The following is a 14,102-nucleotide window of genomic DNA, read 5'->3' on the forward strand; positions in this document are numbered from 1 at the left end:
TTGTAGATGGTGGAAAGGCTTTGGGGAGTCAGGAGGTGAGTCACTTGCCGCAGAATACCCAGCCTCTGACCTGCTCTTGTAGCCACAGTATTTATATGGCTGGTCCAGTTAAGTTTCTGGTCAATGGTGACCCCCAGGATGTTGATGGTGGGGGATTCGGCGATGGTAATGCCGTTGAATGTCAAGGGGAGGTGGTTAGATTCTCTCTTGTTGGAGATGGTCATTGCCTGGCACTTGTCTGGCACGAATGTTACTTGCCATTTATCAGCCCAAGCCTGGATGTTGTCCAGGTCTTGCTGCATGCAGGTACTGACTGCTTCATTATCTGAGGGGTTGCGAATGGAATTGAACACTGTGCAGTCATCAGCGAACATCCCCATTTCTGACCTTATGATGGAGGGAAGGTCATTGATGAAGCAGCTGAAGATGGTTGGGCCTAGGACACTGTCCTGAGGAACTCCTGCAGCAATGTCCTGGGGCTGAGATGATTGGCCTCCAACAACCACTACCATCTTCCATTGTGCTACGTATGACTCCAGCCACTGGAGAGTTTCCTCCCCTGATTCCCATTGACTTCAATTTTACTCGGGCTCCTTGGTGCCACACTCGGTCAAATGCTGCCTTGATGTCAAGGGCAGTCACTCTCACCTCACCTCTGGAATTCAGCTCTTTTATCCATGTTTGGACCAAGGCTGTAATGAGGTCTGGAGCCGAGTGGTCCTGGCGGAACCCAAACTAAGCATCGGTGAACAGGTTATTGGTGAGTAAGTGCCGCTTGATAGAACTGTCAACAACACCTTCCATCACTTTGCTGATGATTGAGAGTAGACTGATGGGGCAGTAATTGGCCGGATTGGATTTGTCCTGCTTTTTGTGGACAGGACATACCTGGGCAATTTTCCATCTTGTCGGGTAGATGCCAGTGTTGTAGCTGTACTGGAACAGCTTGGCTCGAGGCGCAGCTAGTTCTGGAGCACAAGTCTTCAGCACTACAGCCGGGATGTTGTCGGGGCCCATAGCCTTTGCTGTATCAAGTGCACTCAGCCGTTTCTTGATATCACATGGAGTGAATCGAATTGGCCGAAGACTGGCTTCTGTGATGGTGGGGATATCGGGAGGAGGCTGAGATGGATCATCCACTCGGCACTTCTGGCTGAAGATGGTTGCAAACGCTTCAGCCTTGTCTTTTTCACTCACGTGCTGGACTCCGCCATCATTGAGGATGGGAATGTTTACAGAGCCTCCTCCTCCCGTTAGTTGTTTATTTGTCCACCACCATTCACGACTGGATGTGGCAGGACTGCAGAGCTTTGATCTGATCCTTTGGTTGTGGAATCGCTTAGCTCTGTCTATAGCATGTTACTTCCACTGTTTCGCATGCATATAGTCCTGAGTTGTAGCTTCACCAGGTTGGCACCTCATTTTTAGGTACGCCTGGTGCTACTCCTGGCATGCTCTTCTACACTCCTCATTGAACCAGTGTTGATCCCCTGGCTTGTTGGTAATGGTAGAGTGAGGAATATGCTGGGCCATGAGGTTACAGATTGTGCTGGAATACAATTCTACTGCTGCTGATGGCCCACAGCGCCTCATGGATGCCCAGTTTTGAGCTGCTAGATCAGTTCTGAATCTATCCCATTTAGCACGGTGATAGTGCCACACAACACGTTGGATGTTGTCCTCAGTGCGAAGACAGCACTTCGTCTCCACGAGAACTGTGCGATGGTCACTCCTACCAATACTGTCATGGACAGATGCATCTTTGACAGGTAGATTGGTGAGTTCGAGGTCAAGTAGGTTTTTCCCTCGTGTTGGTTCGCTCACCACCTGCCGCAGGTCCAGTCTGGCAGCTATGTCCTTCAAGACTCGGCCAGCTCGTTCAGTCGTGGTGCTACCGAGCCACTCTTTGTGATGGACATTGAAGTCCCCCACCCAGAGTACATTCTCTGCCCTTGCTATCTCAGTGCTTCCTCCAAGTGGTGCTCAACATGGAGGAGGACTGATTCATCAGCTGAGGGAGGACGGTAGGTGGTAATCAGCAGGAGGTTTCCTTGCCCATGTTTAACCTGATGCCATGAGATTTCATGGGGTCCGGAGTCAATGTTGAGGACTCCCAGGGCCACTCCCCCCTGACTGTATATCACTGTACCGTCACCTCTGGTGGGTCTGTCCTGCCGGTGGGACAAGACATACCCAGGGATGGCGATGGAAGAGTTTGGGACGTGAGCTGAAAGGTATGATTCTGTGAGTATGGCTCTGTCAGGCTGTTGCTTGACAAGTCTGTGGGACAGCTCTCCCAATTCTGGGATATAGCACAAGTCTCCAGATGTTCGTGAGGAGGACTTTGCAGGGTCGACTGGGCTTGGTTTGCCTTTGTCGTGTCTGGTTCCCAGTGGTCTGATGCCGGGTGGTCTGTCCGGTTTTATTCTTATTATGACTTTTTTTTGTGAGATTTTATAACTGAGCGGCTTGCTAGGCCATTTCAGAGGGCAATTAAGAATCAACCACATTGCTGTGGGTCTGGAGTCACGAGAGGCCAGACCAGGTAAGGACGGCAGGTTTCCTTCCCTAAAAGATATTAATGAACCAGATGGGTTTTTCCGACAATCCGGTAGTTTCATGGTCACCATTACTGATACTAGTTTTTTTTTAATTCCAGATTTTATTTAATTAATTGAATTTAAATTCCCCAGCTGCCATGGCAGGATTTGAACAAATAACTCCGGATTAGTAGTCCAGGCCTCAGGATTACTGGTTCAGTAACATAACCACTATGCTACCATATCCTTACAAGGTGTCACACATGTCCTCCAAACTGTCGTCCAGCAGAGTGGTAGGAGTGATGTGGGCCTGGCCCAGGGGAGGGATGATGACGAAAGGAGACATAGAAGTGGGGACGGGACGCCACTCAAAGCGCCCTCACGTCTCACTCGTTGCCCGCCTCTCAACCACTACTCGCAATGCTGCCTCCTCTCCAGGTGGCCGAGTCTGCCCCCGCACAGGTGCAGGTGGAGCAGTCTTTGGAGGGACCCTGGCGATGTCCCCGGAGGCACCCTGGAATGATCCAGAGGCGAAGAAGTTGAGGGCAGTGGTGACTTTGACAGCGACGGGAAATGAGATGCCGCTCGGGCCAGCCGGGAGCAGCTCGGCATGAAGGAGGCTGCAGATGTGCACGACTACCTGACAACTGACTCTGAGCCTCCATACGCACTGCTCCTCAGAGAGGTCGAGGAAGCTGAGCCTCGGTCTGTAGATCCTGTTGCGAGTGTAGTGCCTCCTGCGATGTCGTTCTCTCTGTTGTTGCCCTCCGTGCTGTTGTACAGGTGCCTGTGGCGCAGCACTGTGTCGTGGAGCTCCACATGGCGGAGGTGGACGGCGAGGCTGGTGATGTTACTCGTCCTCGGATGAAGTGGTGAATGCAGCCATGGCATCCCCCCCATCCTGACGGTGTGAGTTTGAGGGGGTTCGCAAAGTAGGTAAATATGTTCGCACAGCGGAGTTCTGGGTGGAAAGTAAGAATTTTGATGAAAACACAAAGGTCTTGCAGCCAAATCTTTGTCTGAAGTGACAGAGTGCCCTGATGCAATAAATGACGCTTTCTCCCCACCTGTCAAATAATCCTTCGCATCTCCCACTGGCTGCTGGCTGAAACACGTCTGTTGCAACAGGGAGTGTTTCCCACAGCACGGGAAACACGCTGAGGATCCTTCAAAATCACACCCCTGCCAAAAGGTCTACTCAATCAGGTATCTCAAGTACTTTAACTATCTGTCAAACTATGTAAATGATCATCCCGCCGGCTTTAATTGCTGGTTGGACTCCCGCGTTCAGGAGGCGCACACGCACTGAACGCATCACTGGGGAACCCGGAAGTCAGCGGGTTGGAGACGGGCTCCGATCCCCTTCAGGATTTTAGCGATTTTCGGAGCCCCCCTGCCCCCAACGCACCCGCTCCGTCATCCGAAAATCGGCACATTGTGGCCTCCTCACAGCTTACTTTCCCACCTCGCTTTGTATCATCAGTAAACTTGGATACATTACACTCAGTCCCTTCACCTAAGTCATTAATATCGATTGTAAATAGCTGAGGCCCAAGCACTGATCCTTGCGGCACCCCACTAGTTACAGCCTGCCAACCTGAAAATGGCCCGTTTATCCCACTCTCTGTTTTCTGTCCATTAACCAATCCTCAATCCATGCTAATATGTTACCCCCAATCCCATGAGCCCTGATCTTGTGTAACAACCTTTTATGTGGCATCTTATTGAATGCCTTTTGAAAATCCAAATATACAACATCCACTGGTTCCCCTTTATCTTAACTTCAATTTACACAGAATTACCTAGAATTTTACAGCACAGGAACAGGCCATTCGGCCCAACTGGTCTATGCTGGAATTTATGTTCCACACGAACCTCCTTCCTCCTTACTTCATCTAACCCGATCAACATATCCTTCTATTCCTTTCTCCCTCATGTGTTTATCTAGCTTCCCCTTAAATGCATCTATGTTTTCACCTCAACTACTCCTTGTGGTAGTGAGTTCCACATTCCAACCACTCTCCGAATAAAGAAGTTTCTTCTGAATTCCCTATTGGATTTATTGGTGACTATCTTATATTTATGGTCTCTCCTTCTGGTCTCCCCCACAAGTGGAAACATCTTCTCTACGACTACCCTATCAAACCCTTTCAAAATTATAAAGACCTCTATCAGGTCACCACTCAGTTTTCTCTATTTATTTTGGATAAATTTTTTGGGACACAGCAAAGCATTCCCTCAGTACTGCACTGGAGTGTCAGCCCGGATTATGAAATAAAAACAGCCTGGATTTTGTTCTCAAGTCTCTGGAATGGGGCTTGGACCCACGACCTTCTGACTCAGAGGCGTGAGTGCTACTTACTGAGACAGGGCTCCTCCGCTATCTTCCTCTCCTTCAAGCATCTCACCTCTTCCATCCCACACATCTCACATTTGAAGTCCTCCTTGAGCAGCATTCAACCAGGTTGACTACACTATCATCCTCCTCCATTGTCCAGCTCCTTCCGCCTGCCCTTACCTGGTTCCACTCCTTCCTATCCAAACATCTCCAGCATCTCTTCCAACCACTGGACCGTCACCTCCATAGTCCCCCTTGGATCTATCCTTGGCTCCCCCTCCTCTTCCTCACTGACATTCTCCCCTTCAGCAACATCTTCCGTAAACACAGGGTGGATGACGTATCGATGATGCCTGGTTCTGCTTCCCCTTCCCACTTCTTGACTCCCTCGATTGCTCATCTGACGTCCATCGGGCCTGGGGCCTCAGTTACATTTTATATTTAAGCTGTTGGCACCTGTTGCTCCACCAGAGGCAGCTCGCGCACCTTACTTTGACGAATGTCGGGCCGCTTGCCTCGCTGTTAGTGGCCCAAAGGCACTTCCTGAGGGTGGTGGTGGGGGGGTTTGGAACAGGGAACGGGGGGTAATCGGCGGGGGGGCGGGGGCACAGTGGAGTCGGGGGTGTGTGGAGGCGGGGGGAAGCGCTCACCATCATGTTAAACCAATCACCAAGTCTTCAAACTGTTCTAAAGGAAGTGGTCTCACACGGGGGGCTGGTGCACGTTTGCCTTTAACCGGATCAGTGCCCCGATCTCAGTCAGGGCAGTGCAGGAAGGTTGATGATAGGCCCCCCTGTCCTTTGTGCTTGGGAAAGGGGAAGATCAGCCAGGTTCAGGCTCGGCTGCACTGCCTCCCTTGGTCGACTGGCCCGCTGACACCCACTGCCTAGGAATGGCCCTTCGGCCAAGGCACCGAAAATGTCCACGAATCCGGGACCACAGCGACAGTTGCTGCCTTAACTGGGCGGGGTGGGGGGGCGAGTAGAGCAAAGACAAAAATTTGGGGCGCAAAAGCAGCCCCCCCCGCCCCCCCTCGGCTGTGTAGAAGTTCTCGGGTGGGTCGGACAATCCTCAGGATCTGTCTGTTTGCCTGTGGGTGTTCTACTTGAGAAGGAATTCTAGTAATGCCAGGCTCGAAGTGATTTGCTGCAACAAGTCGCTCCTTATCAGGGTGAATGAGGTCTTGTCTTCATCTCCCTATGAGCACTGTGATTACGATGAGATGGTCCAGAGATTGGGATAAGACCACCCCCAAAAAAATAAAATAGTCTTCATTATAAGGAGAAGGAAACTATGCCTGGTACGTACTCGACTGTAGATGTGCAGCTGGCTGGTATGTTCCTTGTGAAACAAAAAAAAATCTCGCGGCCGTCGTTCTTCAATCTATTTTTAAACTCGACCAGCAGCCAAACACTGGAGGAGGTCTCGTCAGTAAATGTACTGTCCAGTACGGGATTCAGCCTCATTGACCAGGAACGGTCCCCCGGGATGGTGGTAGGGGGGGCTATAGATGATCGCAGTACCTCTAGGCTGGGGAGGTGGGGAGGGAATGGAATACATCATAGGAACAGGAGCAGTCCATTCAGCCCCTTGAACCTATCCCACCATTCAAGTAGATCCTGGCCGATTTATATCTCAACTCTATTTACCCGCTTTATCCTTCGAAACCCTTACCAAGGGCACCAGAGTTCCCTTCGCTGCCCAGTGATCTCCCCGAGGGGGAAGTGCGCACGTCGGCTGAGAGTGATATCGGGCTCCGCTGTGATCACCTCCCCCTCCTGGGTTGTACGACCCAATAACATTTGTAGTTGAGGCTCACGCATGAAGAATGGAGTACGTCAGCTTTAGATGACAGCGATGACTGGACCAGGCTCGGACAATGCCCAGTTCTTCCCTATCCGAGGGAGGGACAAGCTCATCTTTCTATAGCATCTTTCACGTCCTCAGGACGTCCCAAAGTGCTTTACAGGTGCGATTATCAAACAAAATTTGACACTGAGCCACATAGGGAGATGTTAGGAGAGGTGACCAAACGCTTGGGTCAAAGAGATAGGTTTTAAGGAGCGTCTTAAAGGAGGAGAGAGAGGCGGAGAGGCTTAGGGAGGAAATTCCAGAGCTTAGGGCCTGGGCAGCTGAAGGCACGGCCGCCAATGGAGGAGCGATGAAAATCGGAGAGGGTTGTAGGGCTGGAGGAGGTTACAGAGATAGGGAGGGGCGAGGCCATGGAGGGATTTGAAAACAAGGATGAGAATTTTAAAATCGAGGCTTTGTCGGACCGGGAAACAATGTAAATCAGCGAGCACAGGGGTGATGGGTGAACGGGACTTGGTGCGAGTTAGGATACGGGCAGCAGAGTTTTGGATGAGCTCATGTTTATGGAGGGTGGAAGATGGGAGGCCAGTCAGGAGAGAATTGGAATGGTCCAGTCTTGAGGTAACAAAGGCATGGATGAGGGTTTCAGCAGCAGATGAGCTGAGGCAGGGGCAGAGACGGGCGATGTTATGGAGGTGGAAGTAGGCGGTGTTGGTGATGGAGTGGATATGTGGTCGGAAGCTCATCTCATAATAACATAAGAAATAGGAGCAGGAGTAGGCCATACGGCCCCTCGAGCCCATTCAATAAGATCATGGCTGATCTTCGACCTCAACTCTACTTTCCCGCCTGATCCCCGTATCCCTTGATTCCCCTAGAGTCCAAAAATCTATCGATCTCAGCCTTGAATATATTCAATGACTGAGCATCCACAGCCCCCTGGCGTAGAGAATTCCAAAGATTCACAATCCTCTGCGTGAAGAAATTCCTCCTCATCTCAGTCTTGAATGGCCGACCTCGTATCCTGCGATTATGCCCCCCCTAGTTCTAGACTCTCCAGCCAGGGGAAACAATCTCTCAGCATCTACCCTGTCGAGCCCCCTCAGAATCTTATATGTTTCAATGAGATCACCTCTCATTCTTCTAAACTCCAGAGAGTATAGGCCCATTCTACTCAACTTCTCCTCATAGGACAACCCTCTCATCCCAGGAATTAATCTAGTGAACCTTCATTGCACCGTCACTAAGGCTATCCTTCCTTAGATAAGGAGACCAAAACTGTATGCAGTAAACCAGGTGAAGCCTCACCAATGCCCTGTACAATTGTAGTAAGACTTCCTTACTCTTGTAGTCCAATCCCCTTGCAATAAAGGCCAACATGCCATTTGCTTTCCTAATTGCTTGCTGTACCTGCATGTTAACTTTTAATGTTTCTTGTACGAGGACACCCAAGACTCTCTGAACACCAACATTTAATAGCTTCTCACCATTTAAAAAATATGCTGTTTTTCTATTCTTCCTACCAAAGTGAATAACCTCACATTTCCCCACATTATACTCTATCTGCCACCTTCTTGTTCACTCACTTAACCTGTCTATAACCTTTTGCAGACTCTTTATGTCCTCCTCACAGCTTACTTTCCCATCTAACTTTGTATCATCAGCAAACTTGGATACATTACACTCGGTCCCTTCATCTAAGTCATTAATATAGATTGTAAATAGCTGAGGCCCAAGCACTGATCCTTGTGGCACCCCACTAGTTACAGCCTGTCAACCTGAAAATGACCTGTTGATCCCTACTCTCTGTTTTCAGTCCTTTAACCAATCCTCTCTCTCAGGGTCAAATAGAACACCAAGGTTGCGATCAGTCTGGTTCAGCCTTAGACAGTGGCCAGGGGGATGAATGGAGTCGGTGGCTAGGGAACGGAGTCTGCACGGGGACAAAAGACAATGGCTTTAGTCTTTCCAATATTTAGTTGGAGGAAATTTTTGCTCATCCAGTACTGGATGTCGGACGAGCAGTGTGAGAAATGAGGGACAGTGGAGGGGTCGAGGGAGGTGGTGGTGAGGTAGAGCTGGGTGTCGTTAGCGTACATGTGGAACCTGATGTTGTGTTTTCAGATGATGTCACCGAGGGGCAGCATGTAGATGAGAAATAGGAGGGGGCCAAGGATAGATCCACGGGGGACCCCAGAGGTAACGGTGCGGGAGCGGGAAGAGAAGCCATTGCAGGTGATTCTCTGGCTATGACTGGATAGATAAGAAAGGAACCAGGCGAGGGCAGCCCCACCCAGCTGGACAACAGAAGAAAGGCAATGGAGGAGGATGGTGTGGTCAACAGTGTCAAAGGCTGCAGGCAGGTTGAGAAGGATGAGGAGGGAAAGTTTACCATGGTCACAGTCACATAGGGTGTCATTTGTGACTTTGATAAGGGCTGTTCCAGTACTGTGGCAGGGGCGGAAACCTGATTGGAGGGATTCAAACTTGGAGTTGCAGGAAAGGTGGGCACGGATTTGGGAGCCAACAACATGTTCAAAGACTTTAGAGAGGAAAAGGAGGTTGGAGATGGGGCGGTAGTTTGCAAGGACAGAGGGGTCAAGGGTGTGTTTTTTTGAGGACGGGGTGATGACGGCTGATTTGAAGGGGAGGGGGACAGTTCCTGAGGAGAGGGAACCATTGACAATATCAGCTAACATGGGGGCCGAGAAGGGGAGTTGGGCGGTCAGCAGTTTGGTGGGAATAGGGTCGAGGGAGCAGGAGGTGGGTCTCATGGTCAAGATGAGCTCGGAGAGAGGAGAGAAACTAGAGAAACTTGCGAGTTCAGGGCCAGGGCAGGGGGGATCCTTCGGGGAAATTTGGCTAGAGGAAGGGACGGAAGCAGCAGAGGCAGCTTAATGGATGGTCTCAATCTTAGTGGCAAAGAAGTCCATGAGCTCCTCTCACTTGTTGTTGGAGGTGAGGGTGAAGGGGGCAGGGGAGAGGGGTTTAAAAAGATGGTTTGTAGTGGAGAAGAGAAGCCAGGAGTTATCTTCGCATTCCAGGATGATCCTGGAATAGTGAGCGGTTTTGACAGAGGAGAGCAGAACCCGATAGTGCTTTATGTGGTCCAGCCAGATCTGGCGATGAATGGCTAAATCAGTTGTCCGCCATAAACGTTCAAGCCTGCGTCCCTTGGACTTAAGGGAGTGGAGATAAGGGCCAAAACAGGGGGAACTACCAGGGTGCAAGAGAGTAATGGTTTTAATCAGACAAGGGCATCAAAGGTGGAGGTGAGGGTATGATTGAGCAGATCGGTAGCTACAGAAATGTTGTGGTGAACGGAGGGCCAAAGACTAGACAGTTGGGAATTTGAAAGTGCCGTTGTAAGCAACCTGGGGGAGAGTTTTTTCCAGAGGCGGACACAGAAGGAAGTGGGGTTGGGAGGGGGAAGGGGGATGTGGGTGGAGAGGAATAAAAGGAAGTGATCAGAGATGGCCTTATCCGCGATTGACATGATGGGAGTAGAGAGGACACGTGAGATGGCAAGGTCGAGGGGTTGGCCGTGAATATGGGTAGGGGTGTTTATACGGAGGGGGAGATTTTGGGAGGATAGGAGGGCAGTGAACTCAGAGGAGAGAGAGCATGATGAGTTAAGATGGAGGTTGAAATCACCGAGGATGAGAAGTCACTCGGTGCAGAGGCTGAGGGAGGAAAGCAGTGAAGATATCTCGGTGAGATACAACCAATGAATTACTTCTGAGTTGTAGCCACTGTTGTCATGTAGGAAACGGGGCGGCCAATTTGCGCACAGCAAGGTCCCACATACAGCAATATGGTAAATGACCAGATAATCGGTTTTGGTGATGTTGGTTGAGGGACACCAGGGAGAACTCTGCTGCTTTTCTTCGAAGTAGTGCTGTGGGATCTTTTACATCCACCTGAGAGGGCAGACGGGGCCTCGTTTTAACGTCTCGTGCGAAGGACTCCACCTCCGACGGTGCAGCGCTCCCTCAGTGTCGTACTGAAGTCTGTGGAGGGAGGAAGGCAGGGGTGACGTTCCCGGTCTTACAATCATTCGTCAGAAGTGGGAAATGTTGCAGATGAACACCTTATAAAGAGGGACAGAGTCTGGAAAAAGAAAGTTGTGAGAAAAAAATGATCAATTTCACCGAAGAAGAATGATCTGTAAATTGATTAGGTGGAGAACAGGAGACCACTCGATGACCGAGGTGTTAATAACATAAGACTAAAGGAGGCAGGATGAGAGAAATCAGAGAAATAAAAGATATATATAAAGAAAGAAGGGGGCTGGAATACAAAGGGGAGGCGGTGATGCTTCAGTTGTACAGAGCCTTGGTCAGACCCCATCTGGAGAACTGCGTTCAGTTCTGGGCACCGTACCTCAGGAATGATAAATTGGCCTTGGAGGGGGTGCAGCGCAGATTCACCAGAATGATACCGGGGCTTAAAGATATAAATTATGAGGACAGGTTACATAAATTTGGCTTGTATTCCCTCGAGTTTAAAATGTTGAGGGGTGATCCGATCGAGGCGTTTAAAATTTTAAAAAGAATTGATAGAGAGAAACTATTTCCTCTGATTGGGGAATCCAGAACAAGGGGGGCGTAATCTTAAATTTAGCACCAGGCTGTTCAGGAGTGAAATCAGGAGGCACTTCTTCACACAAAGGGTAGTGGAAATCTAGAATTCTCTCCCCCCAAAAGGCAGTGGATTCTGAGGGTCAATTGGAGCTTTCAAGGCTGAGATCGATAGATTTTTGTTGGGTGAGGGTATCAAGGGATATGGAGCAAAGGCGGAAAAATGGAGTTGAGGTGCTGATTAGCCATGATCTAACTGAATGGTGGAGCAGGCTCGAGGGGCTGAATGGCCTCCTCCTGTTCCCAATGTTGCTATGTTCCTATCTAAGCTCAAAATGAGCCCTCCTATAAACTTTTCCCCCTTCCTGCATTCTCATTATGTTGAAACCCAGACTTACCTCACTTTCTCCTAATCTATCCCATTGTTTCCATTGGCATCATAGCAACATAGGAATCGCTAGACAATAAAAGACCGAGGTCCATCGAGTTCACCTTCTACATCCTGGTAGTCACATGATCCAACGATAATGGAGTTGTTGACTAATCACAGCAATCAATCTCCATCAATTAGTCTACAACAGACCCAGACATGAGGCGAGGAAAACCCCCAGTGGTAGAGAGCTCTGGGAACCATAGGTGCAAAGTTACCTGTTGCTCCCAAGTCTGTTACACTCACCACATGTTGTGTATCAAATTACTCACATACTGTAACCCACATGTTATTTTCTGAAAGAATTTTGTGTTTGAATGAATCGGCACTAACTGCCTCCATCGTCTCCATAGCGAGTCTGTTCCATACATTGACCACTCACTCACTGAAATAATGTTTCCGCATGATATCACCTCTCAACCTTCTCTTTTCCAGTGAGACTATGTCGTATTTACATAATTGTTCCTCATAATCCAACCCCGCCATCGCCTCACTCATTCTGCTTACCGTCTCCTGTATCCTCTCTATAGCTTAATGTCCTTTTTGTACTGTGGTGACCAGAACTGTACACAGTATGTGAAGCATGGTTGCACCAATGATTTATAAAATGGCTGGATTACCTATTTCAGCTCATCGGAAAGTAGAAACTCCGCCCCAGGGGAGGGGGAGAGGGGGGTGGCAACGATAGCAAGTTTGGGATGAATCTGGATCCGCCAAGTTTTTACCGCACTTAAGCTTAACTGAAAGTCCCGATCGGGAGGGGCGGCCAATCTACTGACTGCTTCCTACCCCCACAACCCCCCCTTCTTATGTCAATCCAGTTTTGAGGTGCTTTTGAGGGGCGCTCCTGTTTTAGGTGTTGGTTGAGGAATAAATATTGGCCAAGACTCTCACTAGTTTCTTCAGCCCCCGCCTTCCTGCCGCTCCCTTGAACCAGCAGGGTACCACATTGAGTTTCTTCTGCGTTGGCAGGGTGAACGGCCCTGATGCCCCATTATAGGGGTGAGCCCACCGCCCCATTGACTACAATGACCCTGATCCCAGGATTGGGCATAGTGGTCCCTGCAACAACACCATGGGATTTCCGCATCCAGAACTCAATCTCCAGGCTTTTAAAACCAGAGTCTGCCATGAACTCACCCTGCTGTTTGATTTACCTCAGCTCAAGGGCAAGGGCAGCAGGTGCATGGGAACACTCACCTCCAGATTCCCCTCCGAGTCACACTCAATCCCGACTTGGACATATTTAGCTATTCCTTCATCGTCGCTGGGTCAAAATCCTGGAACTCCCTTCCTAACAGCACTGTGGGAGAACCTTCACCACACGGACTGCAGCGGTTCAAGAAGGCGGCTCACCACCACCTTCTCAAGGGCAATTAGGGATGGGCAATAAATGCCGGCCTTGCCAGCGACGCCCACATCCCAAGAACGAATAAAAATAAAGCCTCCCTCCTACTCTTTTCAATCCTGCACTCTGAGCCACGGCCATTCACTTGGGTTTATCAATAAAGCGAGTGTCGGCAGCTATACACACACCGCACACGCACACACACCGCACACGCACACACACCACACACGCACAGACACCGCACACGCACACACACTGCACACGCACACACACCGCACACGCACACACACCGCACACGCACAGACACTGCACACGCACACACACTGCACACGCACAGACACCGCACACGCACACACACTGCACACGCACACACACTGCACACGCACACACACCGCACACGCACAGACACTGCACACGCACACACACTGCACACGCACACACACCACACACGCACAGACACCGCACACGCACACACACTGCACACGCACACACACTGCACACGCACACACACCGCACACGCACAGACACTGCACACGCACACACACTGCACACGCACACACACCGCACACGCACAGACACTGCACACGCACACACACTGCACATGCACACACACTGCACACACACACATCGCACATGCAAACACACTGCACATGCACACACACCGCACACGCACACACACCACACACGCACAGACACCGCACACGCACACACACTGCACACGCACACACACCGCACACGCACAGACACTGCACACGCACACACACTGCACACGCACACACACCGCACACGCACACACACCACACACGCACAGACACTGCACACGCACACACACTGCACATGCACACACACTGCACACACACACATCGCACATGCAAACACACTGCACACGCACACACACTGCACACACACCACACATGCACACACACCGCACATGCACACACATCGCACATGCAAACACACTGCACACGCACACACACCGCACACACACCGCACACCACACACGCACACACATCGCACATGCACACACAATAGCACATCACAGTAAGCTGTGCTC

Source organism: Heptranchias perlo, chromosome 5 (genome assembly GCF_035084215.1).
Source record: "Heptranchias perlo isolate sHepPer1 chromosome 5, sHepPer1.hap1, whole genome shotgun sequence".
In the NCBI taxonomy this organism is placed as follows: Eukaryota; Metazoa; Chordata; class Chondrichthyes; order Hexanchiformes; family Hexanchidae; genus Heptranchias; species Heptranchias perlo.